The sequence below is a fragment of the Triturus cristatus genome, chromosome 1_2 (assembly GCF_964204655.1).
Source record: "Triturus cristatus chromosome 1_2, aTriCri1.1, whole genome shotgun sequence".
NCBI lineage: Eukaryota > Metazoa > Chordata > Amphibia > Caudata > Salamandridae > Triturus > Triturus cristatus.
The window spans coordinates 739,785,073-739,811,391 of NC_140580.1; positions in this window are offsets into that span (position 1 = coordinate 739,785,073).

A 26,319-nucleotide genomic window follows, 5' to 3' on the forward strand; every position below is an offset into this window, starting at 1 on the left:
TAACAAAAATCCAATTGGTCGCACACTGCTCTACCTACCAGCGTGTTGCCCCAAAGAATTGAGGTCCATGAAGTCAGCGTCGGCGGGTACGCCTATGCCCGAGTCTTGAGTGCAAGTAAGTGTAGCGTTAGCCATCCCTGGACACGTGTTTCGAGGTAGTTGCCACTCGTCAGCAGGGAGTAGGTGAGTGTGTAGGGTTGCTGTGTAGGCTGCTAAAATAAGTGTTCTCAGGTAAAGTACCTCTCGTAGCGCGCAGGTGCGTAACCATGAGCTCGTCAGCTCCACCGGCTCAAGGAGCCTGAATATTAACAAAAATCCAATTGGTCGCACACTGCTCTACCTACCAGCGTGTTGCCCCAAAGAATTGTGGTCCCTGAGGTCAGCGTCGGCGGGTACGCCTATGCCCGAGTCTTGAGTGCAAGTAAGTGTAGCGTTAGCCATCCCTGGACACGTGTTTCGAGGTAGTTGCCTCTCGTCAGCAGGGAGTAGGTGAGTGTGTAGGGTTGCTGTGAATGCTGCTAAAATAGGTGTTCTCAGGAAAAGTACCTCTTGTAGCGCGCAGGTGCGTAACCATGAGCTCATCAGCTCCACCGGCTCAAGGAGCCTGAATATTGACAAAAATCCAATTGGTCGCACACTGCTCTACCTACCAGCCTGTTGCCCCAAAGAATTGTGGTCCCTGAAGTCAGCGTCGGCGGGTACGCCTATGCCCGAGTCTTGAGTGCAAGTAAGTGTAGCGTTAGCCATCCCTGGACACGTGTTTCGAGGTAGTTGCCTCTCGTCAGCAGGGAGTAGGTGAGTGTGTAGGGTTGCTGTGTAGGCTGCTAAAATAAGTGTTCTCAGGTAAATTACCTCTCGTAGCGCGCAGGTGCGTAACCATGAGCTCGTCAGCTCCACCGGCTCAAGGAGCCTGAATATTAACAAAAATCCAATTGTTCGCACACTGCTCTACCTACCAGCGTGTTGCCCCAAAGAATTGTGGTCCCTGAAGTCAGCGTCGGCGGGTACGCCTATGCCCGAGTCTTGAGTGCAAGTAAGTGTAGCGTTAGCCATCCCTGGACACGTGTTTCGAGGTAGTTGCCTCTCGTCAGCAGGGAGTAGGTGAGTGTGTAGGGTTGCTGTGTAGGCTGCTAAAATAAGTGTTCTCAGGTAAAGTACCTCTCGTAGCGCGCAGGTGCGTAACCATGAGCTCATCAGCTCCACCGGCTCAAGGAGCCTGAATATTAACAAAAATCCAATTGGTCACACACTGCTCTACCTACCAGCGTGTTGCCCCAAAGAATTGTGGTCCCTGAAGTCAGCGTCGGCGGGTACGCCTATGCCCGAGTCTTGAGTGCAAGTAAGTGTAGCGTTAGCCATCCCTGGACACGTGTTTCGAGGTAGTTGCCTCTCGTCAGCAGGGAGTAGGTGAGTGTGTAGGGTTGCTGTGTAGGCTGCTAAAATAAGTGTTCTCAGGTAAAGTACCTCTCGTAGCGGCCAGGTGCGTAACCATGAGCTCGTCAGCTCCACCGGCTCAAGGAGCCTGAATATTAACAAAAATCCAATTGGTCGCACACTGCTCTACCTACCAGCGTGTTGCCCCAAAGAATTGAGGTCCATGAAGTCAGCGTCGGCGGGTACGCCTATGCCCGAGTCTTGAGTGCAAGTAAGTGTAGCGTTAGCCATCCCTGGACACGTGTTTCGAGGTAGTTGCCACTCGTCAGCAGGGAGTAGGTGAGTGTGTAGGGTTGCTGTGTAGGCTGCTAAAATAAGTGTTCTCAGGTAAAGTACCTCTCGTAGCGCGCAGGTGCGTAACCATGAGCTCGTCAGCTCCACCGGCTCAAGGAGCCTGAATATTAACAAAAATCCAATTGGTCGCACACTGCTCTACCTACCAGCGTGTTTCCCCAAAGAATTGTGCTTCCTGAAGTCAGCGTCGGCGGGTACGCCTATGCCCGAGTCTTGAGTGCAAGTAAGTGTAGAGTTAGCCATCCCTGGACACTTGTTTCGAGGTAGTTGCCTCTCATCAGCAGGGAGTAGGTGAGTGTGTAGGGTTGCTGTGTAGGCTGCTAAAATAAGTGTTCTCAGGTAAAGTACCTCTCGTAGCGCGCAGGTGCGTAACCATGAGCTCGTCAGCTCCACCGGCTCAAGGAGCCTGAATATTAACAAAAATCCAATTGGTCGCACACTGCTCTACCTACCAGCGTGTTGCCCCAAAGAATTGTGGTCCCTGAAGTCAGCGTCGGCGGGTACGCCTATGCCTGAGTCTTGAGTGCAGGTAAGTGTAGCGTTAGCCATCCCTGGACACGTGTTTCGAGGTAGTTGCCTCTCGTCAGCAGGGAGTAGGTGAGTGTGTAGGGTTGCTGTGAATGCTGCTAAAATAGGTGTTCTCAGGAAAAGTACCTCTCGTAGCGCGCAGGTGCGTAACCATGAGCTCATCAGCTCCACCGGCTCAAGGAGCCTGAATATTAACAAAAATCCAATTGGTCGCACACTGCTCTACCTACCAGCCTGTTGCCCCAAAGAATTGTGGTCCCTGAAGTCAGCGTCGGCGGGTACGCCTATGCCCGAGTCTTGAGTGCAAGTAAGTGTAGCGTTAGCCATCCCTGGACACGTGTTTCGAGGTAGTTGCCTCTCGTCAGCAGGGAGTAGGTGAGTGTGTAGGGTTGCTGTGTAGGCTGCTAAAATAAGTGTTCTCAGGTAAAGTACCTCTCGTAGCGCGCAGGTGCGTAACCATGAGCTCGTCAGCTCCACCGGCTCAAGGAGCCTGAATATTAACAAAAATCCAATTGGTCGCACACTGCTCTACCTACCAGCGTGTTGCCCCAAAGAATTGTGGTCCCTGAAGTCAGCGACGGCGGGTACGCCTATGCCCGAGTCTTGAGTGCAAGTAAGTGTAGCGTTAGCCATCCCTGGACACGTGTTTCGAGGTAGTTGCCTCTCGTCAGCAGGGAGTAGGTGAGTGTGTAGGGTTGCTGTGTAGGCTGCTAAAATAAGTGTTCTCAGGTAAAGTACCTTTCGTAGCGCGCAGGTGCGTAACCATGAGCTCGTCAGCTCCACCGGCTCAAGGAGCCTGAATATTAACAAAAATCCAATTGGTCGCACCCTGCTCTACCTACCAGCGTGTTTCCCCAAAGAATTGTGGTCACTGAAGTCAGCGTCGGCGGGTACGCCTATGCCCGAGTCTTGAGTGCAAGTAAGTGTAGCGTTAGCCATCCCTGGACACGTGTTTCGAGGTAGTTGCCTCTCGTCAGCAGGGAGTAGGTGAGTGTGTAGGGTTGCTGTGTAGGCTGCTAAAATAAGTGTTCTCAGGTAAAGTACCTCTCGTAGCGACCAGGTGCGTAACCATGAGCTCGTCAGCTCCACCGGCTCAAGGAGCCTGAATATTAACAAAAATCCAATTGGTCGCACACTGCTCTACCTACCGGCGTGTTGCCCCAAAGAATTGTGGTCCCTGAAGTCAGCGTCGGCGGGTACGCCTATGCCCGAGTCTTGAGTGCAAGTAAGTGAAGCGTTAGCCATCCCTGGACACGTGTTTCGAGGTAGTTGCCTCTCGTCAGCAGGGAGTAGGTGAGTGTGTAGGGTTGCTGTGTAGGCTGCTAAAATAGGTGTTCTCAGGTAAAGTACCTCTCGTAGCGCGCAGGTGCGTAACCATGAGCTCGTCAGCTCCACCGGCTCAAGGAGCCTGAATATTAACAAAATTCCAATTGGTCGCACACTGCTCTACCTACCAGCGTGTTGCCCCAAAGAATTGTGGTCCCTGAAGTCAGCGTCGGCGGGTACGCCTATGCCCGAGTCTTGAGTGCAAGTAAGTGTAGCGTTAGCCATCCCTGGACACGTGTTTCGAGGTAGTTGCCTCTCGTCAGCAGGGTGTAGGTGAGTGTGTAGGGTTGCTGTGTAGGCTGCTAAAATAAGTGTTCTCAGGTAAAGTACCGCTCGTAGCGCGCAGGTGCGTAACCATGAGCTCGTCAGCTCCACCGGCTCAAGGAGCCTGAATATTAACAAAAATCCAATTAGTCGCACACTGCTCTACCTACCAGCGTGTTGCCCCAAAGAATTGTGGTCCCTGAAGTTAGCGTCGGCGGGTACGCCTATGCCCGAGTCTTGAGTGCAAGTAAGTGTAGCGTTAGCCATCCCTGGACACGTGTTTCGAGGTAGTTGCCTCTCGTCAGCAGGGAGTAGGTGAGTGTGTAGGGTTGCTGTGTAGGCTGCTAAAATAAGTGTTCTCAGGTAAAGTACCTCTCGTAGCGGCCAGGTGCGTAACCATGAGCTCGTCAGCTCCACCGGCTCAAGGAGCCTGAATATTAACAAAAATCCAATTGGTCGCACACTGCTCTACCTACCAGCGTGTTGCCCCAAAGAATTGTGGTCCCTGAAGTCAGCGTCGGCGGGTACGCCTATGCCCGAGTCTTGAGTGCAAGTAAGTGTAGCGTTAGCCATCCCTGGACACGTGTTTCGAGGTAGTTGCCTCTCGTCAGCAGGGAGTAGGTGAGTGTGTAGGGTTGCTGTGTAGGCTGCTAAAATAAGTGTTCTCAGGTAAAGTACCTCTCGTAGCGCGCAGGTGCGTAACCATGAGCTCATCAGCTCCACTGGCTCAAGGAGCCTGAATATTAACAAAAATCCAATTGGTCGCACACTGCTCTACCTACCAGCGTGTTGCCCCAACGAAATGTGGTCCCTGAAGTCAGCGTCGGCGGGTACGCCTATGCCCGAGTCTTGAGTGCAAGTAAGTGTAGCGTTAGCCATCCCTGGACATGTGTTTCCAGGTAGTTGCCTCTCTTCAGCAGGGAGTAGGTGAGTGTGTAGGGTTGCTGTGTAGGCTGCTAAAATAAGTGTTCTCAGGTAAAGTACCTCTCGTAGCGCGCAGGTGCGTAACCATGAGCTCATCAGCTCCACCGGCTCAAGGAGCCTGAATATTAACAAAAATCCAATTGGTGACACACTGCTCTACCTACCAGCGTGTTGCCCCAAAGAATTGTGGTCCCTGAAGTCAGCGTCGGCGGGTACGCCTATGCCCGAGTCTTGAGTGCAAGTAAGTGTAGCGTTAGCCATCCCTGGACACGTGTTTCGAGGTAGTTGCCTCTCGTCAGCAGGGAGTAGGTGAGTGTGTAGGGTTGCTGTGTAGGCTGCTAAAATAAGTGTTCTCAGGTAAAGTACCTCTCGTAGCGGCCAGGTGCGTAACCATGAGCTCGTCAGCTCCACCGGCTCAAGGAGCCTGAATATTAACAAAAATCCAATTGGTCGCACACTGCTCTACCTACCAGCGTGTTGCCCCAAAGAATTGAGGTCCATGAAGTCAGCGTCGGCGGGTACGCCTATGCCCGAGTCTTGAGTGCAAGTAAGTGTAGCGTTAGCCATCCCTGGACACGTGTTTCGAGGTAGTTGCCACTCGTCAGCAGGGAGTAGGTGAGTGTGTAGGGTTGCTGTGTAGGCTGCTAAAATAAGTGTTCTCAGGTAAAGTACCTCTCGTAGCGCGCAGGTGCGTAACCATGAGCTCGTCAGCTCCACCGGCTCAAGGAGCCTGAATATTAACAAAAATCCAATTGGTCGCACACTGCTCTACCTACCAGCGTGTTGCCCCAAAGAATTGTGGTCCCTGAGGTCAGCGTCGGCGGGTACGCCTATGCCCGAGTCTTGAGTGCAAGTAAGTGTAGCGTTAGCCATCCCTGGACACGTGTTTCGAGGTAGTTGCCTCTCGTCAGCAGGGAGTAGGTGAGTGTGTAGGGTTGCTGTGAATGCTGCTAAAATAGGTGTTCTCAGGAAAAGTACCTCTCGTAGCGCGCAGGTGCGTAACCATGAGCTCATCAGCTCCACCGGCTCAAGGAGCCTGAATATTGACAAAAATCCAATTGGTCGCACACTGCTCTACCTACCAGCCTGTTGCCCCAAAGAATTGTGGTCCCTGAAGTCAGCGTCGGCGGGTACGCCTATGCCCGAGTCTTGAGTGCAAGTAAGTGTAGCGTTAGCCATCCCTGGACACGTGTTTCGAGGTAGTTGCCTCTCGTCAGCAGGGAGTAGGTGAGTGTGTAGGGTTGCTGTGTAGGCTGCTAAAATAAGTGTTCTCAGGTAAAGTACCTCTCGTAGCGCGCAGGTGCGTAACCATGAGCTCGTCAGCTCCACCGGCTCAAGGAGCCTGAATATTAACAAAAATCCAGTTGGTCGCACACTGCTCTACCTACCAGCGTGTTGCCCCAAAGAATTGTGGTCCCTGAAGTCAGCGACGGCGGGTACGCCTATGCCCGAGTCTTGAGTGCAAGTAAGTGTAGCGTTAGCCATCCCTGGACACGTGTTTCAAGGTAGTTGCCTCTCGTCAGCAGGGAGTAGGTGAGTGTGTAGGGTTGCTGTGTAGGCTGCTAAAATAAGTGTTCTCAGGTAAAGTACCTTTCGTAGCGCGCAGGTGCGTAACCATGAGCTCATCAGCTCCACTGGCTCAAGGAGCCTGAATATTAACAAAAATCCAATTGGTCGCACACTGCTCTACCTACCAGCGTGTTGCCCCAACGAAATGTGGTCCCTGAAGTCAGCGTCGGCGGGTACGCCTATGCCCGAGTCTTGAGTGCAAGTAAGTGTAGCGTTAGCCATCCCTGGACATGTGTTTCGAGGTAGTTGCCTCTCTTCAGCAGGGAGTAGGTGAGTGTGTAGGGTTGCTGTGTAGGCTGCTAAAATAAGTGTTCTCAGGTAAAGTACCTCTCGTAGCGCGCAGGTGCGTAACCATGAGCTCATCAGCTCCACCGGCTCAAGGAGCCTGAATATTAACAAAAATCCAATTGGTCACACACTGCTCTACCTACCAGCGTGTTGCCCCAAAGAATTGTGGTCCCTGAAGTCAGCGTCGGCGGGTACGCCTATGCCCGAGTCTTGAGTGCAAGTAAGTGTAGCGTTAGCCATCCCTGGACACGTGTTTCGAGGTAGTTGCCTCTCGTCAGCAGGGAGTAGGTGAGTGTGTAGGGTTGCTGTGTAGGCTGCTAAAATAAGTGTTCTCAGGTAAAGTACCTCTCGTAGCGGCCAGGTGCGTAACCATGAGCTCGTCAGCTCCACCGGCTCAAGGAGCCTGAATATTAACAAAAATCCAATTGGTCACACACTGCTCTACCTACCAGCATGTTGCCCCAAAGAATTGAGGTCCATGAAGTCAGCGTCGGCGGGTACGCCTATGCCCGAGTCTTGAGTGCAAGTAAGTGTAGCGTTAGCCATCCCTGGACACGTGTTTCGAGGTAGTTGCCACTCGTCAGCAGGGAGTAGGTGAGTGTGTAGGGTTGCTGTGTAGGCTGCTAAAATAAGTGTTCTCAGGTAAAGTACCTCTCGTAGCGCGCAGGTGCGTAACCATGAGCTCGTCAGCTCCACCGGCTCAAGGAGCCTGAATATTAACAAAAATCCAATTGGTCGCACACTGCTCTACCTACCAGCGTGTTTCCCCAAAGAATTGTGCTTCCTGAAGTCAGCGTCGGCGGGTACGCCTATGCCCGACTCTTGAGTGCAAGTAAGTGTAGAGTTAGCCATCCCTGGACACTTGTTTCGAGGTAGTTGCCTCTCATCAGCAGGGAGTAGGTGAGTGTGTAGGGTTGCTGTGTAGGCTGCTAAAATAAGTGTTCTCAGGTAAAGTACCTCTCGTAGCGCGCAGGTGCGTAACCATGAGCTCGTCAGCTCCACCGGCTCAAGGAGCCTGAATATTAACAAAAATCCAATTGGTCGCACACTGCTCTACCTACCAGCGTGTTGCCCCAAAGAATTGAGGTCCATGAAGTCAGCGTCGGCGGGTACGCCTATGCCCGAGTCTTGAGTGCAAGTAAGTGTAGCGTTAGCCATCCCTGGACACGTGTTTCGAGGTAGTTGCCACTCGTCAGCAGGGAGTAGGTGAGTGTGTAGGGTTGCTGTGTAGGCTGCTAAAATAAGTGTTCTCAGGTAAAGTACCTCTCGTAGCGCGCAGGTGCGTAACCATGAGCTCGTCAGCTCCACCGGCTCAAGGAGCCTGAATATTAACAAAAATCCAATTGGTCGCACACTGCTCTACCTACCAGCGTGTTGCCCCAAAGAATTGTGGTCCCTGAGGTCAGCGTCGGCGGGTACGCCTATGCCCGAGTCTTGAGTGCAATAAGTGTAGCGTTAGCCATCCCTGGACACGTGTTTCGAGGTAGTTGCCTCTCGTCAGCAGGGAGTAGGTGAGTGTGTAGGGTTGCTGTGAATGCTGCTAAAATAGGTGTTCTCAGGAAAAGTACCTCTCGTAGCGCGCAGGTGCGTAACCATGAGCTCATCAGCTCCACCGGCTCAAGGAGCCTGAATATTGACAAAAATCCAATTGGTCGCACACTGCTCTACCTACCAGCCTGTTGCCCCAAAGAAATGTGGTCCCTGAAGTCAGCGTCGGCGGGTACGCCTATGCCCGAGTCTTGAGTGCAAGTAAGTGTAGCGTTAGCCATCCCTGGACACGTGTTTCGAGGTAGTTGCCTCTCGTCAGCAGGGAGTAGGTGAGTGTGTAGGGTTGCTGTGTAGGCTGCTAAAATAAGTGTTCTCAGGTAAAGTACCTCTCGTAGCGCGCAGGTGCGTAACCATGAGCTCGTCAGCTCCACCGGCTCAAGGAGCCTGAATATTAACAAAAATCCAGTTGGTCGCACACTGCTCTACCTACCAGCGTGTTGCCCCAAAGAATTGTGGTCCCTGAAGTCAGCGACGGCGGGTACGCCTATGCCCGAGTCTTGAGTGCAAGTAAGTGTAGCGTTAGCCATCCCTGGACACGTGTTTCGAGGTAGTTGCCTCTCGTCAGCAGGGAGTAGGTGAGTGTGTAGGGTTGCTGTGTAGGCTGCTAAAATAAGTGTTCTCAGGTAAAGTACCTTTCGTAGCGCGCAGGTGCGTAACCATGAGCTCATCAGCTCTACTGGCTCAAGGAGCCTGAATATTAACAAAAATCCAATTGGTCGCACACTGCTCTACCTACCAGCGTGTTGCCCCAACGAAATGTGGTCCCTGAAGTCAGCGTCGGCGGGTACGCCTATGCCCGAGTCTTGAGTGCAAGTAAGTGTAGCGTTAGCCATCCCTGGACATGTGTTTCGAGGTAGTTGCCTCTCTTCAGCAGGGAGTAGGTGAGTGTGTAGGGTTGCTGTGTAGGCTGCTAAAATAAGTGTTCTCAGGTAAAGTACCTCTCGTAGCGCGCAGGTGCGTAACCATGAGCTCATCAGCTCCACCGGCTCAAGGAGCCTGAATATTAACAAAAATCCAATTGGTCACACACTGCTCTACCTACCAGCGTGTTGCCCCAAAGAATTGTGGTCCCTGAAGTCAGCGTCGGCGGGTACGCCTATGCCCGAGTCTTGAGTGCAAGTAAGTGTAGCGTTAGCCATCCCTGGACACGTGTTTCGAGGTAGTTGCCTCTCGTCAGCAGGGAGTAGGTGAGTGTGTAGGGTTGCTGTGTAGGCTGCTAAAATAAGTGTTCTCAGGTAAAGTACCTCTCGTAGCGGCCAGGTGCGTAACCATGAGCTCGTCAGCTCCACCGGCTCAAGGAGCCTGAATATTAACAAAAATCCAATTGGTCGCACACTGCTCTACCTACCAGCGTGTTGCCCCAAAGAATTGAGGTCCATGAAGTCAGCGTCGGCGGGTACGCCTATGCCCGAGTCTTGAGTGCAAGTAAGTGTAGCGTTAGCCATCCCTGGACACGTGTTTCGAGGTAGTTGCCACTCGTCAGCAGGGAGTAGGTGAGTGTGTAGGGTTGCTGTGTAGGCTGCTAAAATAAGTGTTCTCAGGTAAAGTACCTCTCGTAGCGCGCAGGTGCGTAACCATGAGCTCGTCAGCTCCACCGGCTCAAGGAGCCTGAATATTAACAAAAATCCAATTGGTCGCACACTGCTCTACCTACCAGCGTGTTTCCCCAAAGAATTGTGCTTCCTGAAGTCAGCGTCGGCGGGTACGCCTATGCCCGAGTCTTGAGTGCAAGTAAGTGTAGAGTTAGCCATCCCTGGACACTTGTTTCGAGGTAGTTGCCTCTCATCAGCAGGGAGTAGGTGAGTGTGTAGGGTTGCTGTGTAGGCTGCTAAAATAAGTTTCTCAGGTAAAGTACCTCTCGTAGCGCGCAGGTGCGTAACCATGAGCTCGTCAGCTCCACCGGCTCAAGGAGCCTGAATATTAACAAAAATCCAATTGGTCGCACACTGCTCTACCTACCAGCGTGTTTCCCCAAAGAATTGTGGTCACTGAAGTCAGCGTCGGCGGGTACGCCTATGCCCGAGTCTTGAGTGCAAGTAAGTGTAGCGTTAGCCATCCCTGGACACGTGTTTCGAGGTAGTTGCCTCTCGTCAGCAGGGAGTAGGTGAGTGTGTAGGGTTGCTGTGTAGGCTGCTAAAATAAGTGTTCTCAGGTAAAGTACCTCTCGTAGCGGCCAGGTGCGTAACCATGAGCTCGTCAGCTCCACCGGCTCAAGGAGCCTGAATATTAACAAAAATCCAATTGGTCGCACACTGCTCTACCTACCAGCGTGTTGCCCCAAAGAATTGTGGTCCCTGAAGTCAGCGTCGGCGGGTACGCCTATGCCCGAGTCTTGAGTGCAAGTAAGTGAAGCGTTAGCCATCCCTGGACACGTGTTTCGAGGTAGTTGCCTCTCGTCAGCAGGGAGTAGGTGAGTGTGTAGGGTTGCTGTGTAGGCTGCTAAAATAGGTGTTCTCAGGTAAAGTACCTCTCGTAGCGCGCAGGTGCGTAACCATGAGCTCGTCAGCTCCACCGGCTCAAGGAGCCTGAATATTAACAAAATTCCAATTGGTCGCACACTGCTCTACCTACCAGCGTGTTGCCCCAAAGAATTGTGGTCCCTGAAGTCAGCGTCGGCGGGTACGCCTATGCCCGAGTCTTGAGTGCAAGTAAGTGTAGCGTTAGCCATCCCTGGACACGTGTTTCGAGGTAGTTGCCTCTCGTCAGCAGGGTGTAGGTGAGTGTGTAGGGTTGCTGTGTAGGCTGCTAAAATAAGTGTTCTCAGGTAAAGTACCTCTCGTAGCGCGCAGGTGCGTAACCATGAGCTCGTCAGCTCCACCGGCTCAAGGAGCCTGAATATTAACAAAAATCCAATTAGTCGCACACTGCTCTACCTACCAGCGTGTTGCCCCAAAGAATTGTGGTCCCTGAAGTTAGCGTCGGCGGGTACGCCTATGCCCGAGTCTTGAGTGCAAGTAAGTGTAGCGTTAGCCATCCCTGGACACGTGTTTCGAGGTAGTTGCCTCTCGTCAGCAGGAGTAGGTGAGAGTGTAGGGTTGCTGTGTAAGCTGCTAAAATAAGTGTTCTCAGGTAAAGTACCTCTCGTAGCGGCCAGGTGCGTAACCATGAGCTCGTCAGCTCCACCGGCTCAAGGAGCCTGAATATTAACAAAAATCCAATTGGTCGCACACTGCTCTACCTACCAGCGTGTTGCCCCAAAGAATTGAGGTCCCTGAAGTCAGCGTCGGCGGGTACGCCTATGCCCGAGTCTTGAGTGCAAGTAAGTGTAGCGTTAGCCATCCCTGGACACGTGTTTCGAGGTAGTTGCCACTCGTCAGCAGGGAGTAGGTGAGTGTGTAGGGTTGCTGTGTAGGCTGCTAAAATAAGTGTTCTCAGGTAAAGTACCTCTCGTAGCGCGCAGGTGCGTAACCATGAGCTCGTCAGCTCCACCGGCTCAAGGAGCCTGAATATTAACAAAAATCCAATTGGTCGCACACTGCTCTACCTACCAGCGTGTTTCCCCAAAGAATTGTGCTTCCTGAAGTCAGCGTCGGCGGGTACGCCTATGCCCGAGTCTTGAGTGCAAGTAAGTGTAGAGTTAGCCATCCCTGGACACGTGTTTCGAGGTAGTTGCCTCTCGTCAGCAGGGAGTAGGTGAGTGTGTAGGGTTGCTGTGTAGGCTGCTAAAATAAGTGTTCTCAGGTAAAGTACCTCTCGTAGCGCGCAGGTGCGTAACCATGAGCTCGTCAGCTCCACCGGCTCAAGGAGCCTGAATATTAACAAAAATCCAATTGGTCGCACACTGCTCTACCTACCAGCGTGTTGCCCCAAAGAATTGTGGTCCCTGAAGTCAGCGTCGGCGGGTACGCCTATGCCCGAGTCTTGAGTGCAAGTAAGTGTAGCGTTAGCCATCCCTGGACACGTGTTTCGAGGTAGTTGCCTCTCGTCAGCAGGGAGTAGGTGAGTGTGTAGGGTTGCTGTGAATGCTGCTAAAATAGGTGTTCTCAGGAAAAGTACCTCTCGTAGCGCGCAGGTGCGTAACCATGAGCTCATCAGCTCCACCGGCTCAAGGAGCCTGAATATTAACAAAAATCCAATTGGTCGCACACTGCTCTACCTACCAGCCTGTTGCCCCAAAGAATTGTGGTCCCTGAAGTCAGCGTCGGCGGGTACGCCTATGCCCGAGTCTTGAGTGCAAGTAAGTGTAGCGTTAGCCATCCCTGGACACGTGTTTCGAGGTAGTTGCCTCTCGTCAGCAGGGAGTAGGTGAGTGTGTAGGGTTGCTGTGTAGGCTGCTAAAATAAGTGTTCTCAGGTAAAGTACCTCTCGTAGCGCGCAGGTGCGTAACCATGAGCTCGTCAGCTCCACCGGCTCAAGGAGCCTGAATATTAACAAAAATCCAATTGGTCGCACACTGCTCTACCTACCAGCGTGTTGCCCCAAAGAATTGTGGTCCCTGAAGTCAGCGACGGCGGGTACGCCTATGCCCGAGTCTTGAGTGCAAGTAAGTGTAGCGTTAGCCATCCCTGGACACGTGTTTCGAGGTAGTTGCCTCTCGTCAGCAGGGAGTAGGTGAGTGTGTAGGGTTGCTGTGTAGGCTGCTAAAATAAGTGTTCTCAGGTGAAGTACCTTTCGTAGCGCGCAGGTGCGTAACCATGAGCTCGTCAGCTCCACCGGCTCAAGGAGCCTGAATATTAACAAAAATCCAATTGGTCGCACCCTGCTCTACCTACCAGCGTGTTTCCCCAAAGAATTGTGGTCCCTGAAGTCAGCGTCGGCGGGTACGCCTATGCCCGAGTCTTGAGTGCAAGTAAGTGTAGAGTTAGCCATCCCTGGACACGTGTTTCGAGGTAGTTGCCTCTCGTCAGCAGGGAGTAGGTGAGTGTGTAGGGTTGCTGTGTAGGCTGCTAAAATAAGTGTTCTCAGGTAAAGTACCTCTCGTAGCGCGCAGGTGCGTAACCATGAGCTCGTCAGCTCCACCGGCTCAAGGAGCCTGAATATTAACAAAAATCCAATTGGTCGCACACTGCTCTACCTACCAGCGTGTTGCCCCAAAGCATTGTGGTCCCTGAAGTCAGCGTCGGCGGGTACGCCTATGCCCGAGTCTTGAGTGCAAGTAAGTGTAGCGTTAGCCATCCCTGGACACGTGTTTCGAGGTAGTTGCCTCTCGTCAGCAGGGAGTAGGTGAGTGTGTAGGGTTGCTGTGTAGGCTGCTAAAATAAGTGTTCTCAGGTAAAGTACCTCTCGTAGCACGCAGGTGCGTAACCATGAGCTCGTCAGCTCCATCGGCTCAAGGAGCCTGAATATTAACAAAAATCCAATTGGTCGCACACTGCTCTACCTACCAGCGTGTTGCCCCAAAGAATTGTGGTCCCTGAAGTCAGCGTCGGTGGGTACGCCTATGCCCGAGTCTTGAGTGCAAGTAAGTGAAGCGTTAGCCATCCCTGGACACGTGTTTCGAGGTAGTTGCCTCTCATCAGCAGGGAGTAGGTGAGTATGTAGGGTTGCTGTGTAGGCTGCTAAAATAAGTGTTCTCAGGTAAAGTACCTCTCGTAGCGCGCAGGTGCGTAACCATGAGCTCGTCAGCTCCACCGGCTCAAGGAGCCTGAATATTAACAAAATTCCAATTGGTCGCACACTGCTCTACCTACCAGCGTGTTGCCCCAAAGAATTGTGGTCCCTGAAGTCAGCGTCGGCGGGTACGCCTATGCCCGAGTCTTGAGTGCAAGTAAGTGTAGCGTTAGCCATCCCTGGACACGTGTTTCGAGGTAGTTGCCTCTCGTCAGCAGGGTGTAGGTGAGTGTGTAGGGTTGCTGTGTAGGCTGCTAAAATAAGTGTTCTCAGGTAAAGTACCTCTCGTAGCGCGCAGGTGCGTAACCATGAGCTCGTCAGCTCCACCGGCTCAAGGAGCCTGAATATTAACAAAAATCCAATTGGTCGCACACTGCTCTACCTACCAGCGTGTTGCCCCAAAGAATTGTGGTCCCTGAAGTCAGCGTTTGCGGGTACGCCTATGCCCGAGTCTTGAGTGCAAGTAAGTGTAGCGTTAGCCATCCCTGGACACGTGTTTCGAGGTAGTTGCCTCTCGTCAGCAGGGAGTAGGTGAGTGTATAGGGTTGCTGTGTAGGCTGCTAAAATAAGTGTTCTCAGGTAAAGTACCTCTCGTAGCGCGCAGGTGCGTAACCATGAGCTCGTCAGCTCCACCGGCTCAAGGAGCCTGAATATTAACACAAATCCAATTGGTCGCACACTGCTATACCTACCAGCGTGTTGCCCCAAAGAATTGTGGTCCCTGAAGTCAGCGTCGGCAGGTACGCCTATGCCCGAGTCTTGAGTGCAAGTAAGTATAGCGTTAGCCATCCCTGGACACGTGTTTCGAGGTAGTTGCCTCTCGTCAGCATAGAGTAGGTGAGTGTGTAGGGTTGCTGTGTAGGCTGCTAAAATAAGTGTTCTCAGGTAAAGTACCTCTCGTAGCGCGCAGGTGCGTAACCATGAGCTCGTCAGCTCCACCGGCTCAAGGAGCATGAATATTAACAAAAATCCAATTGGTCGCACACTGCTCTACCTACCAGCTTGTTGCCCCAAAGAATTGTGGTCCCTGAAGTCAGCGTCGGCGGGTACGCCTATGCCCGAGTCTTGAGTGCAAGTAAGTGTAGCGTTAGCCATCCCATGACACGTGTTTCGAGGTAGTTGCCTCTCGTCAGCAGGGAGTAGGTGAGTGTGTAGGGTTGCTGTGTAGGCTGCTAAAATAAGTGTTCTCAGGTAAAGTACCTCTCGTAGCGCGCAGGTGCGTAACCATGAGCTCGTCAGCTCCACCGGCTCAAGGAGCCTGAATATTAACAAAAATCCAATTGGTCGCACACTGCTCTACCTACCAGCGTGTTGCCCCAAAGAATTGTGGTCCCTGAAGTCAGCGTCAGCGGGTACGCCTATGCCCGAGTCTTGAGTGCAAGTAAGTGTAGCGTTAGCCATCCCTGGACACGTGTTTCGAGGTAGTTGCCTCTCGTCATCAGGGAGTAGGTGCGTGTGTAGGGTTGCTGTGTAGGCTGCTAAAATAAGTGTTCTCAGGTAAAGTACCTCTCGTAGCGCGCAGGTGCGTAACCATGAGCTCGTCAGCTCCACCGGCTCAAGGAGCCTGAATATTAACAAAAATCCAATTGGTCGCACACTGCTCTACCTACCAGCGTGTTGCCCCAAAGAATTGTGGTCCCTGAAGTCAGCGTCAGCGGGTACGCCTATGCCCGAGTCTTGAGTGCAAGTAAGTGTAGCGTTAGCCATCCCTGGACACGTGTTTCGAGGTAGTTGCCTCTCGTCAGCAGGGAGTAGGTGTGTGTGTAGGGTTGCTGTGTAGGCTGCTGAAATAAGTGTTCTCAGGTAAAGTACCTCTCGTAGCGCGCAGGTGCGTAACCATGAGCTCATCAGCTCCACCGGCTCAAGGAGCCTGAATATTAACAAAAATCCAATTGGTCGCACACTGCTCTACCTACCAGCGTGTTGCCCCAAAGAATTGTGGTCCCTGAAGTCAGCGTCGGCGGGTACGCCTATGCCAGAGTCTTGAGTGCAAGTAAGTGTAGTGTTAGCCATCCCTGGACACGTGTTTCGAGGTAGTTGCCTCTCGTCAGCAGGGAGTAGGTGAGTGTGTAGGGTTGCTGTGTAGGCTGCTAAAATAAGTGTTCTCAGGTAAAGTACCTCTCGTAGCGCGCAGGTGCGTAACCATGAGCTCGTCAGCTCCACCGGCTCAAGGAGCCTGAATATTAACAAAAATCCAATTGGTCGCACACTGCTCTACCTACCAGCGTGTTGCCCCAAAGAATTGTGGTCCCTGAAGTCAGCGTCGGCGGGTACGCCTATGCCCGAGTCTTGAGTGCAACTAAGTGTAGCGTTAGCCATCCCTGGACACGTGTTTCGAGGTAGTTGCCTCTCGTCAGCAGGGAGTAGGTGAGTGTGTAGGGTTGCTGTGTAGGCTGCTAAAATAAGTGTTCTCTGGTAAAGTACTTCTCGTAGCGCGCAGGTGCGTAACCATGAGCTCGTCAGCTCCACCGGCTCAAGAAGCCTGAATATTAACAAAAATCCAATTGGTCACACACTGCTCTACCTACCAGCATGTTTCCCCAAAGAATTGTGGTCCCTGAAGTCAGCGTCGGCGGGTACGCCTATGCCCGAGTCTTGAGTGCAAGTAAGTGTAGAGTTAGCCATCCCTGGACACGTGTTTCGAGGTAGTTGCCTCTCGTCAGCAGGGAGTAGGTGAGTGTGTAGGGTTGCTGTGTAGGCTGCTAAAATAAGTGTTCTCAGGTAAAGTACCTCTCGTAACGCGCAGGTGCGTAACCATGAGCTCGTCAGCTCCACCGGCTCAAGGAGCCTGAATATTAACAAAAATCCAATTGGTCGCACACTGCTCTACCTACGAGCGTGTTGCCACAAAGAATTGTGGTCCCTGAAGTCAGCGTCGGCGGGTACGCCTATGCCCGAGTCTTGAGTGCAAGTAAGTGTAGCGTTATCCATCCCTGGACACGTGTTTCGAGGTAGTTGCCTCTCGTCAGCAGGGAGTAGGTGAGTGTGTAGGGTTGCTGCGTAGGCTGCTAAAATAAGTGTTCTCAGGTAAAGTACCTCTCGTAGCGCGCAGGTGCGTAACCATGAGCTCGTCAGCTCCACCGGCTCAAGGAGCCTGAAAATTAACAAAAATCCAATTGGTCGCACACTGCTCTACCTACGAGCGTGTTGCCCCAAAGAATTGTGGTCCCTGAAGTCAGCGTCGGCGGGTACGCCTATGCCCGAGTCTTGAGTGCAAGTAAGTGTAGCGTTATCCATCCCTGGACACGTGTTTCGAGGTAGTTGCCTCTCGTCAGCAGGGAGTAGGTGAGTGTGTAGGGTTGCTGTGTAGGCTGCTAAAATAAGTGTTCTCAGGTAAAGTACCTCTCGTAGCGCGCAGATGCGTAACCATGAGCTCGTCAGCTCCACCGGCTCAAGGAGCCTGAATATTAACAAAAATCCAATTGGTCGCACACTGCTCTACCTACCAGCCTGTTGCCCCAAAGAATTGTGGTCCCTGAAGTCAGCGTCGGCGGGTACGCCTATGCCCGAGTCTTGAGTGCAAGTAAGTGTAGAGTTAGCCATCCCTGGACACGTGTTTCGAGGTAGTTGCCTCTCGTCAGCAGGGAGTAGGTGAGTGTGTAGGGTTGCTGTGTAGGCTGCTAAAATAAGTGTTCTCAGGTAAAGTACCTCTCGTAGCGCGCAGGTGCGTAACCATGAGCTCGTCAGCTCCACCGGCTCAAGGAGCCTAAATATTAACAAAAATCCAATTGGTCGCACACTGCTCTACCTACCAGCGTGTTGCCCCAAAGCATTGTGGTCCCTGAAGTCAGCGTCGGCGGGTACGCCTATGCCCGAGTCTTGAGTGCAAGTAAGTGTAGCGTTAGCCATCCCTGGACACGTGTTTCGAGGTAGTTGCCTCTCGTCAGCAGGGAGTAGGTGAGTGTGTAGGGTTGCTGTGTAGGCTGCTAAAATAAGTGTTCTCAGGTAAAGTACCTCTCGTAGCGCGCAGGTGCGTAACCATGAGCTCGTCAGCTCCATCGGCTCAAGGAGCCTGAATATTAACAAAAATCCAATTGGTCGCACACTGCTCTACCTACCAGCGTGTTGCCCCAAAGAATTGTGGTCCCTGAAGTCAGCGTCGGCGGGTACGCCTATGCCCGAGTCTTGAGTGCAAGTAAGTGAAGCGTTAGCCATCCCTGGACACGTGTTTCGAGGTAGTTGCCTCTCGTCAGCAGGGAGTAGGTGAGTGTGTAGGGTTGCTGTGTAGGCTGCTAAAATAAGTGTTCTCAGGTAAAGTACCTCTCGTAGCGCGCAGGTGCGTAACCATGAGCTTGTCAGCTCCACCGGCTCAAGGAGCCTGAATATTAACAAAATTCCAATTGGTCGCACACTGCTCTACCTACCAGCGTGTTGCCCCAAAGAATTGTGGTCCCTGAAGTCAGCGTCGGCGGGTACGCCTATGCCCGAGTCTTGAGTGCAAGTAAGTGTAGCGTTAGCCATCCCTGGACACGTGTTTCGAGGTAGTTGCCTCTCGTCAGCAGGGTGTAGGTGAGTGTGTAGGGTTGCTGTGTAGGCTGCTAAAATAAGTGTTCTCAGGTAAAGTACCTCTCGTAGCGCGCAGGTGCGTAACCATGAGCTCGTCAGCTCCACCGGCTCAAGGAGCCTGAATATTAACAAAAATCCAATTAGTCGCACACTGCTCTACCTACCAGCGTGTTGCCCCAAAGAATTGTGGTCCCTGAAGTCAGCGTCGGCGGGTACGCCTATGCCCGAGTCTTGAGTGCAAGTAAGTGTAGCGTTAGCCATCTCTGGACACGTGTTTCGAGGTAGTTGCCTCTCGTCAGCAGGGAGTAGGTGAGTGTGTAGGGTTGCTGTGTAGGCTGCTAAAATAAGTGTTCTCAGGTAAAGTACCTCTCGTAGCGCGCAGGTGCGTAACCATGAGCTCGTCAGCTCCACCGGCTCAAGGAGCCTGAATATTAACAAAAATCCAATTGGTCGCACACTGCTCTACCTACCAGCGTGTTGCCCCAAAGAATTGTGGTCCCTGAAGTCAGCGTCGGCGGGTACGCCTATGCCCGAGTCTTGAGTGCAAGTAAGTGTAGCATTAGCCATCCCTGGACACGTGTTTCGAGGTAGTTGCCTCTCATCAGCAGGGAGTAGGTGAGTGTGTAGGGTTGCTGTGTAGGCTGCTAAAATAAGTGTTCTCAGGTAAAGTACCTCTCGTAGCGCGCAGGTGCGTAACCATGAGCTCGTCAGCTCCACCGGCTCAAGGAGCCTGAATATTAACAAAAATCCAATTGGTCGCACACTACTCTACCTACCAGCGTGTTGCCCCAAAGAATTGTGGTCCCTGAAGTCAGCGTCGGCGGGTACGCCTATGCCCGAGTCTTGAGTGCAAGTAAGTGTAGCGTTAGCCATCCCTGGACATGTGTTTCGAGGTAGTTGCCTCTCGTCAGCAGGGTGTAGGTGAGTGTGTAGGGTTGCTGTGTAGGCTGCTAAAATAAGTGTTCTCAGGTAAAGTACCTCTCGTAGCGCGGAGGTGCGCAACCATGAGCTCGTCAGCTCCACCGGCTCAAGGAGCCTGAATATTAACAAAAATCCAATTGGTCGCACACTGCTCTACCTACCAGCGTGTTGCCCCAAAGAATTGTGGTCCCTGAAGTCAGCGTCGGCGGGTACGCCTATGCCCGAGTCTTGAGTGCAAGTAAGTGTAGCGTTAGCCATCCCTGGACACGTGTTTCGAGGTAGTTGCCTCTCGTCAGCAGGGAGTAGGTGAGTGTGTAGGGTTGCTGTGTAGGCTGCTGAAATAAGTGTTCTCAGGTAAAGTACCTTTCGTAGCGCGCAGGTGCGTAACCATGAGCTCGTCAGCTCCACCGGCTCAAGGAGCCTGAATATTAACAAAAATCCAATTGGTCGCACCCTGCTCTACCTACCAGCGTGTTTCTCCAAAGAATTGTGGTCCCTGAAGTCAGCGTCGGCGCGTACGCCTATGCCTGAGTCTTGAGTGCAAGTAAGTGTAGAGTTAGCCATCCCTGGACACGTGTTTCGAGGTAGTTGCCTCTCGTCAGCAGGGAGTAGGTGAGTGTGTAGGGTTGCTGTGTAGGCTGCTAAAATAAGTGTTCTCAGGTAAAGTACCTCTCATAGCGCGCAGGTGCGTAACCATGAGCTCGTCAGCTCCACCGGCTCAAGGAGCCTGAATATTAACAAAAATCCAATTGGTCGCACACTGCTCTACCTACCAGCGTGTTGCCCCAAAGAATTGTGCTTCCTGAAGTCAGCGTCGGCGGGTACGCCTATGCCCGAGTCTTGAGTGCAAGTAAGTGTAGCGTTAGCCATGCCTGGACACGTGTTTCGAGGTAGTTGCCTCTCGTCAGCAGGGAATAGGTGCGTGTGTAGGGTTGCTGTGTAGGCTGCTAAAATAAGTGTTCTCAGGTAAAGTACCTCTCATAGCGCGCAGGTGCGTAACCATGAGCTCATCAGCTCCACCGGCTCAAGGAGCCTGAATATTAACAAAAATCCAATTGGTCGCACACTGCTCTACCTACCAGCATGTTGCCCCAAAGAATTGTGGTCCCTAAAGTCAGCGTCGGCGGGTACGCCTATGCCCGAGTCTTGAGTGCAAGTAAGTGTAGCGTTAGCCATCCCTGGACACGTGTTTCGAGGTAGTTGCCTCTCGTCAGCAGGGAGTAGGTGAGTGTGTAGGGTTGCTGTGTAGGCTGCTAAAATAAGTGTTCTCAGGTAAAGTACCTCTCGTAGCGCGCAGGTGCGTAACCATGAGCTCGTCAGCTCCACCGGCTCAAGGAGCCTGAATATTAACAAAAATCCAATTGGTCGCACACTGCTCTACCTACCAGCGTGTTGCCCCAAAGAATTGTGGTCCCTGTAGTCAGCGTCGGCGGGTACGCCTATGCCCGAGTCTTGAGTGCAAGTAAGTGTAGCGTTAGCCATCCCTGGACACGTGTTTCGAGGTAGTTGCCTCTCGTCAGCAGGGAGTAGGTGAGTGTGTAGGGTTGCTGTGTAGGCTGCTAAAATAAGTGTTCTCAGGTAAAGTACCTCTCGTAGCGCGCAGGTGCGTAACCATGAGCGCGTCAGCTCCACCGGCTCAAGGAGCCTGAATATTAACAAAAATCCAATTGGTCGCACACTGCTCTACCTACCAGCGTGTTTCCCCAAAGAATTGTGGTCCCTGAAGTCAGCGTCAGCGGGTACGCCTATGCCCGAGTATTGAGTGCAAGTAAGTGTAGAGTTAGCCATCCCTGGACACGTGTTTCGAGATAGTTGCCTCTCGTCAGCAGGGAGTAGGTGAGTGTGTAGGGTTGCTGTGTAGGCTGCTAAAATAAGTGTTCTCAGGTAAAGTACCTCTCGTAGCGCGCAGGTGCGTAACCATGAGCTCGTCAGCTCCACCGGCTCAAGGAGCCTGAATATTAACAAAAATCCAATTGGTCGCACACTGCTCTACCTACCAGCGTGTTGCCCCAAAGAATTGTGGTCCCTGAAGTCAGCGTCGGCGGGTACGCCTATGCCCGAGTCTTGAGTGCAAGTAAGTGTAGCGTTAGCCATCCCTGGACACGTGTTTCGAGGTAGTTGCCTCTCGTCAGCAGGGAGTAGGTGAGTGTGTAGGGTTGCTGTGTAGGCTGCTAAAATAAGTGTTCTCAGGTAAAGTACCTCTCGTAGCGTGCAGGTGCGTAACCATGAGCTCGTCAGCTCCATCGGCTCAAGGAGCCTGAATATTAACAAAAATCCAATTGGTCGCACACTGCTCTACCTACCAGCGTGTTGCCCCAAAGAATTGTGGTCCCTGAAGTCAGCGTCGGCGGGTACGCCTATGCCCGAGTCTTGAGTGCAAGTAAGTGTAGCGTTAGCCATCCCTGGACATGTGTTTCGAGGTAGTTGCCTCTCGTCAGCAGGGTGTAGGTGAGTGTGTAGGGTTGCTGTGTAGGCTGCTAAAATAAGTGTTCTCAGGTAAAGTACCTCTCGTAGCGCGGAGGTGCGCAACCATGAGCTCGTCAGCTCCACCGGCTCAAGGAGCCTGAATATTAACAAAAATCCAATTGGTCGCACACTGCTCTACCTACCAGCGTGTTGCCCCAAAGAATTGTGGTCCCTGAAGTCAGCGTCGGCGGGTACGCCTATGCCCGAGTCTTGAGTGCAAGTAAGTGTAGCGTTAGCCATCCCTGGACACGTGTTTCGAGGTAGTTGCCTCTCGTCAGCAGGGAGTAGGTGAGTGTGTAGGGTTGCTGTGTAGGCTGCTGAAATAAGTGTTCTCAGGTAAAGTACCTTTCGTAGCGCGCAGGTGCGTAACCATGAGCTCGTCAGCTCCACCGGCTCAAGGAGCCTGAATATTAACAAAAATCCAATTGGTCGCACCCTGCTCTACCTACCAGCGTGTTTCTCCAAAGAATTGTGGTCCCTGAAGTCAGCGTCGGCGCGTACGCCTATGCCTGAGTCTTGAGTGCAAGTAAGTGTAGAGTTAGCCATCCCTGGACACGTGTTTCGAGGTAGTTGCCTCTCGTCAGCAGGGAGTAGGTGAGTGTGTAGGGTTGCTGTGTAGGCTGCTAAAATAAGTGTTCTCAGGTAAAGTACCTCTCATAGCGCGCAGGTGCGTAACCATGAGCTCGTCAGCTCCACCGGCTCAAGGAGCCTGAATATTAACAAAAATCCAATTGGTCGCACACTGCTCTACCTACCAGCGTGTTGCCCCAAAGAATTGTGCTTCCTGAAGTCAGCGTCGGCGGGTACGCCTATGCCCGAGTCTTGAGTGCAAGTAAGTGTAGCGTTAGCCATGCCTGGACACGTGTTTCGAGGTAGTTGCCTCTCGTCAGCAGGGAATAGGTGCGTGTGTAGGGTTGCTGTGTAGGCTGCTAAAATAAGTGTTCTCAGGTAAAGTACCTCTCATAGCGCGCAGGTGCGTAACCATGAGCTCATCAGCTCCACCGGCTCAAGGAGCCTGAATATTAACAAAAATCCAATTGGTCGCACACTGCTCTACCTACCAGCATGTTGCCCCAAAGAATTGTGGTCCCTAAAGTCAGCGTCGGCGGGTACGCCTATGCCCGAGTCTTGAGTGCAAGTAAGTGTAGCGTTAGCCATCCCTGGACACGTGTTTCGAGGTAGTTGCCTCTCGTCAGCAGGGAGTAGGTGAGTGTGTAGGGTTGCTGTGTAGGCTGCTAAAATAAGTGTTCTCAGGTAAAGTACCTCTCGTAGCGCGCAGGTGCGTAACCATGAGCTCGTCAGCTCCACCGGCTCAAGGAGCCTGAATATTAACAAAAATCCAATTGGTCGCACACTGCTCTACCTACCAGCGTGTTGCCCCAAAGAATTGTGGTCCCTGTAGTCAGCGTCGGCGGGTACGCCTATGCCCGAGTCTTGAGTGCAAGTAAGTGTAGCGTTAGCCATCCCTGGACACGTGTTTCGAGGTAGTTGCCTCTCGTCAGCAGGGAGTAGGTGAGTGTGTAGGGTTGCTGTGTAGGCTGCTAAAATAAGTGTTCTCAGGTAAAGTACCTCTCGTAGCGCGCAGGTGCGTAACCATGAGCGCGTCAGCTCCACCGGCTCAAGGAGCCTGAATATTAACAAAAATCCAATTGGTCGCACACTGCTCTACCTACCAGCGTGTTTCCCCAAAGAATTGTGGTCCCTGAAGTCAGCGTCAGCGGGTACGCCTATGCCCGAGTATTGAGTGCAAGTAAGTGTAGAGTTAGCCATCCCTGGACACGTGTTTCGAGATAGTTGCCTCTCGTCAGCAGGGAGTAGGTGAGTGTGTAGGGTTGCTGTGTAGGCTGCTAAAATAAGTGTTCTCAGGTAAAGTACCTCTCGTAGCGCGCAGGTGCGTAACCATGAGCTCGTCAGCTCCACCGGCTCAAGGAGCCTGAATATTAACAAAAATCCAATTGGTCGCACACTGCTCTACCTACCAGCGTGTTGCCCCAAAGAATTGTGGTCCCTGAAGTCAGCGTCGGCGGGTACGCCTATGCCCGAGTCTTGAGTGCAAGTAAGTGTAGCGTTAGCCATCCCTGGACACGTGTTTCGAGGTAGTTGCCTCTCGTCAGCAGGGAGTAGGTGAGTGTGTAGGGTTGCTGTGTAGGCTGCTAAAATAAGTGTTCTCAGGTAAAGTACCTCTCGTAGCGTGCAGGTGCGTAACCATGAGCTCGTCAGCTCCATCGGCTCAAGGAGCCTGAATATTAACAAAAATCCAATTGGTCGCACACTGCTCTACCTACCAGCGTGTTGCCCCAAAGAATTGTGGTCCCTGAAGTCAGCGTCGGCGGGTACGCCTATGCCCGAGTCTTGAGTGCAAGTAAGTGAAGCGTTAGCCATCCCTGGACACGTGTTTCGAGGTAGTTGCCTCTCGTCAGCAGCGAGTAGGTGAGTGTGTAGGGTTGCTGTGTAGGCTGCTAAAATAAGTGTTCTCAGGTAAAGTACCTCTCGTAGCGCGCAGGTGCGTAACCATGAGCTCGTCAGCTCCACCGGCTCAAGGAGCCTGAATATTAACAAAATTCCAATTGGTCGCACACTGCTCTACCTACCAGCGTGTTGCCCCAAAGAATTGTGGTCCCTGAAGTCAGCGTCGGCGGGTACGCCTATGCCCGAGTCTTGAGTGCAAGTAAGTGTAGCGTTAGCCATCCCTGGACACGTGTTTCGAGGTAGTTGCCTCTCGTCAGCAGGGTGTAGGTGAGTGTGTAGGGTTGCTGTGTAGGCTGCTAAAATAAGTGTACTCAGGTAAAGTACCTCTCGTAGCGCGCAGGTGCGTAACCATGAGCTCATCAGCTCCACCGGCTCAAGGAGCCTGAATATTAACAAAAATCTAATTGGTCGCACACTGCTCTACCTACCAGCCTGTTGCCCCAAAGAATTGTGGTCCCTGAAGTCAGCGTCGGCGGGTACGCCTATGCTCGAGTCTTGAGTGCAAGTAAGTGTAGCGTTAGCCATCCCTGGACACGTGTTTTGAGGTAGTTGCCTCTCGTCAGCAGGGAGTAGGTGAGTGTGTAGGGTTGCTGTGTAGGCTGCTAAAATAAGTGTTCTCAGGTAAAGTACCTCTCGTAGCGCGCAGGTGCGTAACCATGAGCTCGTCAGCTCCACCGGCTCAAGGAGCCTGAATATTAACAAAAATCCAATTGGTCGCACACTGCTCTACCTACCAGCGTGTTGCCCCAAAGAATTGTGGTCCCTGAAGTCAGCGTCGGCGGGTACGCCTATGCCCGAGTCTTGAGTGCAATTAAGTGTAGCGTTAGCCATCCCTGGACACGTGTTTCGAGGTAGTTGCCTCTCGTCAGCAGGGAGTAGGTGAGTGTGTAGGGTTGCTGTGTAGGCTGCTAAAATAAGTGTTCTCAGGTAAAGTACCTTTCGTAGCGCGCAGGTGCGTAACCATGAGCTCGTCAGCTCCACCGGCTCAAGGAGCCTGAATATTAACAAAAATCCAATTGGTCGCACCCTGCTCTACCTACCAGCGTGTTTCCCCAAAGAATTGTGGTCCCTGAAGTCAGCGTTGGCGGGTACGCCTATGCCCGAGTCTTGAGTGCAAGTAAGTGTAGAGTTAGCCATCCCTGGACACGTGTTTCGAGGTAGTTGCCTCTCGTCAGCAGAGAGTAGGTGAGTGTGTAGGGTTGCTGTGTAGGCTGCTAAAATAAGTGTTCTCAGGTAAAGTACCTCTCGTAGCGCGCAGTGCCATGAGCTCGTCAGCTCCACCGGCTCAAGGAGCCTGAATATTAACAAAAATCCAATTGGTCGCACACTGCTCTACCTACCAGCGTGTTGCCCCAAAGAATTGTGCTTCCTGAAGTCAGCGTCGGCGGGTACGCCTATGCCCGAGTCTTGAGTGCAAGTAAGTGTAGCGTTAGCCATCCCTGGACACGTGTTTCGAGGTAGTTGCCTCTCATCAGCAGGGAATAGGTGCGTGTGTAGGGTTGCTGTGTAGGCTGCTAAAATAAGTGTTCTCAGGTAAAGTACCTCTCGTATGCGCAGGTGCGTAACCATGAGCTCATCAGCTCCACCGGCTCAAGGAGCCTGAATATTAACAAAAATCCAATTGGTCGCACTCTGCTCTACCTACCAGCGTGTTGCCCCAAAGAATTGTGGTCCCTGAAGTCAGCGTCGGCGGGTACGCCTATGCCCGAGTCTTGAGTGCAAGTAAGTGTAGCGTTAGCCATCCCTGGACACGTGTTTCGAGGTAGTTGCCTCTCGTCAGCAGGGAGTAGGTGAGTGTGTAGGGTTGCTGTGTAGGCTGCTAAAATAAGTGTTCTCAGGTAAAGTACCTCTCGTAGCGCGCAGGTGCGTAACCATGAGCTCGTCAGCTCCACCGGCTCAAGGAGCCTGAATATTAACAAAAATCCAATTGGTCGCACACTGCTCTACCTACCAGCGTGTTGCCCCAAAGAATTGTGGTCCCTGAAGTCAGCGTCGGCGGGTACGCCTATGCCCGAGTCTTGAGTGCAAGTAAGTGTAGCGTTAGCCATCCCTGGACACGTGTTTCGAGGTAGTTGCCTCTCATCAGCAGGGAGTAGGTGAGTGTGTAGGGTTGCTGTGTAGGCTGCTAAAATAAGTGTTCTCAGGTAAAGTACCTTTCGTAGCGCGCAGGTGCGTAACCATGAGCTCGTCAGCTCCACCGGCTCAAGGAGCCTGAATATTAACAAAAATCCA